Source organism: Rhinolophus hipposideros (assembly GCF_964194185.1).
Source record: "Rhinolophus hipposideros genome assembly, chromosome: 9".
Taxonomy (NCBI): Eukaryota; Metazoa; Chordata; class Mammalia; order Chiroptera; family Rhinolophidae; genus Rhinolophus; species Rhinolophus hipposideros.
Genome location: NC_138055.1, coordinates 70387998 through 70393997, shown reverse-complemented (window position 1 = coordinate 70393997; position 6000 = coordinate 70387998). Strand labels below are relative to the sequence as shown.

The 6000-nt window shown below is 36.3% G+C and overlaps 1 protein-coding gene across 1 annotated transcript in view; it reads left to right on the top strand.

Moving 5' to 3' along the window:
• Nucleotides 1-4667: 4667 nt before the first annotated feature.
• Nucleotides 4668-6000, top strand: part of CAPS2 (calcyphosine 2) — a 42845-nt gene continuing 41512 nt past the window's right edge. The window contains exon 1 of the mRNA XM_081060230.1: nt 4668-4720. The gene's annotated coding sequence lies outside the window, so the exon portion shown is untranslated. The remainder of the gene's footprint in view (nt 4721-6000) is intronic.

Genomic DNA, 6000 nt, shown 5'->3' with positions numbered 1-6000 from the left:
AAACAAAGTAATGTGCCTCTCTGGAATTCTAGTGAAGGGAGATAAATGATAAGCTAAATAAATAAATTGTGTAAATAATCGTACTATAAATGATAACATACATATGAAAAAAATAAATCCAGGCTAAGGAGTCTGGGAACACTGGGGGTGTGTGCGTAGAGGTGGGAGTGGCAGGTTGTAATTTCAAATAGGGTGATGAGTGTGGGTGTCTTTGAGAAGGTGACTTTCAAGTGAATCCTTGATCTGGATGCAAGAAGGAGTATGTGGATATAGGAGGAAGTGTGTTCAAGGAAGGAGATTAAACACAAGGTTGAATTATAATAGCAGGCAAAAATCATATGGACAATAGGAGAGCTTAGTAATTATAGCTGAGCTATTTTAAGGCTTTTCTATTTCTGAGAGGAGAGTAAATGTATTGAGTACCTTTTGACTTTAAGTGATACACACATGTTAAAATTTCAAGAATAACTATTAAAAGAAATAGGAATCCCAAGCCAGTAGAGGGAAAATAACAAACGAAGTATATTTGATCAGCCCAATAGAACCCAAGAAATCAGAAAGAGGTTTTTCTTTTTTTTTCTTTCTTCACATATGTTCTTAAGATTAATATTTCTTGAATTATGACATTAGCTGCAGTATATAAGGTTGAAGATAATACTGCTTTTATTGCTATTCAGTTATAAATATTGTATAATTTCCATTATGACTTTTCCTTTGCCCTATTAAGTATGTTGTTAAATTTCTCAAAATATGTTTTTTTAGTCTCTTGTTTTGGTTATTGATTAAATTTTATTGCATTTATGGTCAGAGAATGTGAACTAGGTGATATAAACCCTTTACTATTAGAACACATATGAAGAAATAAATACAATGAAGAGAATAAATAGTCAAAAAGTATCCACATGTACGTTCCAGACCTGGTATATAACATATGGCATTTCTGATGAGTTAGGCATCCTGGACTTTTTAAAGAATATTCTCAGATAATTACTTATCCCTATGGACAAATGTAAGATTTAATCCCTTCCTTTTTCTTACATCAACATAAATTCCAGATTAAGACTTAAATGTGAAAAAAAAATTTTTTTTAAGAGGAAAACAAGAGAGTTTTTCTAGCACCTTATATCTATTGCCTCTCTGTGTCTTTATTTTCATATTCAAATATTTAAATACTATTTTCCATAGAGAATACAGAATGGTTCTGTCAGATCAGGTTACTCCTCTAATCTTTCAGTGGATGGCTTCACATGACACTCGAAACAAAATCCGAAATCTTCCCAATAGCCTTCAATGCTCTAAACAACAGGGCCCTCTCTGATCTTATCTGCTATTTCTCTCCCCTTCCTTTTCAGACACTCTGGCCCCTTTACTGTTCTTTGAAAAAGCCAAGGTGCTCCAGTATCAGGGCTTTAGCTTTTGTTTCTTTTGGCTACAACTCTTTTTCCTCAAAGCTACCTCTTTCAAGTATTTGCTCTAAGCACATCTCTCAAAATACTTGACAGTGGTATTTTATATGACCCATCCTACAGTTATCACCTCCTACTGGACTTATTCAGTTTTGTATTTTTCCGTAACCCTTGTCCTCATATTTTATGAGGCAATTTATTTATGTCATTATCACCGTTCCCCTCAATCAAATCCGAGACCCATGAGGCAGGGATTCACTATTATTATTATTGTCGTTATAATTTTTACTATGTATATACAGCATCTCATCAGAGGAATTCAATATTTGATGAACAAATTAATAAATGAATCTTTTAAGACTCCAGTCAAATGTTAGTGCTTTTTCACTTCACTTCATGATCATTTCAATTCTCTTCATGTTTTTATATCTTATTACTTTATTTCTCTTTTACCCCTGTATTAGTCAGGATTATCCAGAAAAAGAGAAGCAATATAACTTATATCCCCATTGTCCCTTTATATACAGTAACACACACACACACACACACAGATATAGAGAGAGAGAGAGCGAGAGAGAGACAGAGAGACAGAGAGACAGAGAGACAGAGACAGACAGAGACAGACAGGCAGACGACAGTAATTTTGAAGAAATTGGCTCATACAATTGTTGGGTTGGCAAGCCCAAAATCTGTAGTGGAAGGTGAGAGGCTGAAAATTCAGGTAAGAGTTGATATTGCTGTATTGAGTCTGAAGTCTAGAAACTCAGACAGAATTTCTATGTTGCACTCTAGAGACGGATCCTGTCTTCTTTGGGAAATTTTAGTCTTTGCTCTTAAGGTCTTCAACTGATTGAATGAGGCCCACCCACACTATGGTGAGTAATCTGTCCTCAAAGTCTATTGATTTAAATGTTACTCATATCTAAAGTTATCCTCATGAAACATCTAGACTGGTATTTGAACAAACACCTGGACACCATTGTCTAGCCAAATTGACACATAAAATTAAGCATCATACCATCTTACCTCCAAACAATTCATGTGCCTATATTTTTACTTTATTTTTCTTTTTCCCTCATACACTACTATCAGTCAATTTATAAGTCCTGATGGCTCTACTTTTAAAATATATCCTGAATTCAAATACTGCTTCCTATCTTGCAGAGAGCCAACACCCTAGTTAGAGGTGCCATCATCTCTTGCTGGAACAAAGGCAGTAGTATCCTTTCACCTGGTTTCTCTGTATCCATTCATGCTTTATTACCACTTATCTCCTGTGGGACAGCCAGTTTATTCCTTTTAAAACATAAGCCCCCTTCTTCAAAACCCTCTAATGAGTTCCTGTCACACTTATAAAATCTGAAGTCTTGGGTATGGCCTGTGAGGTACCACATAACCAGACCGTGGCTCACCTTTGGCCCCTCTCCTACATTCTCCCCTGGGTCACTCTGCTTCAGCCATATTCATCAGCTTGACAAGGGTGCTCTCTCTTCAGGCCTTTTGGCCTTGCTGTTATCTTTGCCTGCAGAATTCCCCTCAGTGAAGCCATACCTGATCATACAACCTTTCCTACCTGTCAGTGTCTATCTCATTGCTACCTGATATATTATTTGTTTAATGTTTGTTGCCTCTACTAGATTATAATCTTCTGTACAGCTGTGGCTTTGTTTGCTTCACTGCTGTATGTAGAGCTCCTAGAGTAGCTACTAAACCCTTATGCCCTCAATACATATTTTTTAATGGATTAATGAAGAAATGAGCACTCTAACTTTCTAATAATGTTGCATGCAGTTGTAAGCTTCTTTAGAAACTACACCTTATTTTTCATGTATATACTAGCAGCTCAATAAATATTTTAGGTTCAATAATTTAAAAGGCAATACTGAGTAGGCTTACGTATTTTTACTTTTTCTAACATTGGATATATTTGCACATAGTAGTTGTTCAGTGGATGTTTGTTGAGCTTCAAATACATGTTATTTTGGTACTGCAAATATAGGTTAACATGGCTAATTTAATTTTATTTTATGTATTGAGAAATTAATTGGCTGTAATAACAGAACTTTTTTTTAGAGTAATGGATTGTTTTAAAAATTGGCAAAAAAGTACAATTTATATAATTAACACATAATCCAAGATTATTGCTTTTATCACAGCTGTTTTAACACAATGTCAGGATTAGATAAATGTGTTTTATTTAGACCATGTTCTTAATGGTTTAGAGAACCATATTAAGAAGTACTGAAGCAGTTTAGGTATACTAAGTCTAAAAGTACTAGGAATAGACAAGGATATTTTGTTTTCTTGAATATATATTTATGGAAAAGGCAAGGTTAGTTGGGCACTAGAATTTTTAAGGTCTTTGATAACTTTTGAAATTTAGTTTTTGCAATTCATTATTACTGTTTTTCAGTTTATTTTTTATTTTCTTTCTGTGTGGGAATAATAGGTAGATTAATTTTAGTGAGTATAGTGAAGAAATAGAGGAAGGAATACCTTATACCAATTGACTTCACTGTTTTTATACTTTAAAATGTATTTTTACTTCCCAAACTGGCTCCAACTGCAAATTTAAATACATATATTTTGAGGGGACCTAATTTCAAAAAGACACTGCAGATTAGATAAACAACTTGATTTTGTGGGAAGAGAACTGGATTAGGCTTCAGAACATCTTAGTTCAAAGTTTGGGTATCCGACACTCGGTTGTGCAATTCAGGAAAGTTACGCATATTAGAGTGGAGTATAACCTTGGAAATACCTTAAGCCAGACCTTTCCTTGTATTGGTGAAGAGGCGACACTCAAAGACATTGTGTGCAGAGCAAAGAATGAAATGGAGGTTTCCTGATTCCTAAGTCTGTTCCCATTATATGAATATTTTAATTTGTAATCAAATATATATATATATATATATATATATATATATATATATATATATATGATCATATATACGTATATGTGCACACATTGTAAAACAATATCTGCTTGTATGTATATTTCTATAATACTACACAGCAGTCTTGCCTTTTTAAATAATTGCAAGCTTCTTGAGAGTTTATGCTTAAAAAATTTTCCCCATCAAAACATCATTCTGGGAGCTGACACCTGATAGAGCTTTATAAAATATGTTGAATAGAATTCATATAAATGAAGAATTATACATCTGTCATAGATCCGGGTCGTGCTTTGGCGCTCTCCCTGCGCAGAAGCGCAGATGGGTGAGTCCCCTCCAGTTCCTCGCCAAGGTTTAGAGGCGCTGCGGAGCTAGTCCCGGGAGGGGTTCCGGAAGGAGGTCATCACCGAGGGTTTTTCCGTGAGTACCTCTGAGAGGGCGTCTGTGGCGTGGGTGGGGAATGAGGAGAAACTGTCTACACACCTGGTTGGAGGGAGGTGGCATAGATCGACCAAGGTGCTTGGGCCAACGAGATTCTTTTCTCTGGAAATGAGAGCAGGGTTAGAGGCCCAGCGTGGTGACGCCTGTTGCCAGGCAACCTGAAGACGCGGGCCTGAGTTGGTCTGAGGCTTTGCTGGGAACTGTCTCTTTCCAGCTCGTCCTGTCTGAAGTTGTCCCAAGAGGGTTCTCCGTGGAATCACCGCAGTTAATACCTATTCAGCCCTCCTGCCCTGGACCTGGACCCAGCTTATTGGTCAAGTCAGGTTGCCTGTTTCTTGTGTCCCATCCTAGTCCACGAATCCCTGATAGGAATTAGTTCTGGTACATTGCAGGTACCTTGCCTTGAAGTATAATCTCAATTTTGGGAGGACTGATGTAGGGCCAATTACTCTGCTTTGAAATGACCCCGGGTTCAACTCAGATACCTGGGTCTATTATCACCTGGTCTCCAAAATAGACTTGGTTCTCACCTACACGGAGCTTAAATTCTAAATAGTATTTACAGATCTCTTTCCTCTCTCCTTGATTATGGGCTGGATTTGATCATTTTATTCTTTGCTTTCCGTTATGTTCTGATTTGGTATAAGCAATATTATAGCCAACCAAGAGAGAAGTGATGATAATTGGAATTGGAAATAATTGTCTTTTAAAAATGAAAGAAGTGGGAGATGAGTTCAGTTCTTTCTGGTGGCATTAAAGATAATATGGTGAGATTTGGGTCTATTAGTCAGCAATATTCATTGCATGCTGGCAGTAACCTCTTATGAATTGCAGCAGTTTAGGTGGAGACAGAAGCCATTGAGGAGGACCTGGAAATTTGAGTATATAAATATTGTTGTTTTTATTACTGGTAAATCAATTATAGTGACTTAAAATGAACTATAGTGATCTGAAGTAGCTGTAGTAGTTACTAAGGTACAAATAGTTGTGTGGCTGATGTGTGGAGAAAAATCACCCAGCTGATCATTCAATATCCTTGTCTCAACGTGGGTTTGTTGGCCACTAAACATTGTGACAAATAAAACAGTTCTTGTGATGTGATCAAAAGCAAACAACAACTGCCCTACCCCAGCAAACCAATAACAACTTTATAGAGTTGATTTTTTGTGAAGTTATTTCTGCAAAGAAAGCCATTTGCTAGCGCTGTAGGAATATTTTCAAAACTGATGATTTGTGATGTTTTCAGAATATGTCTACTA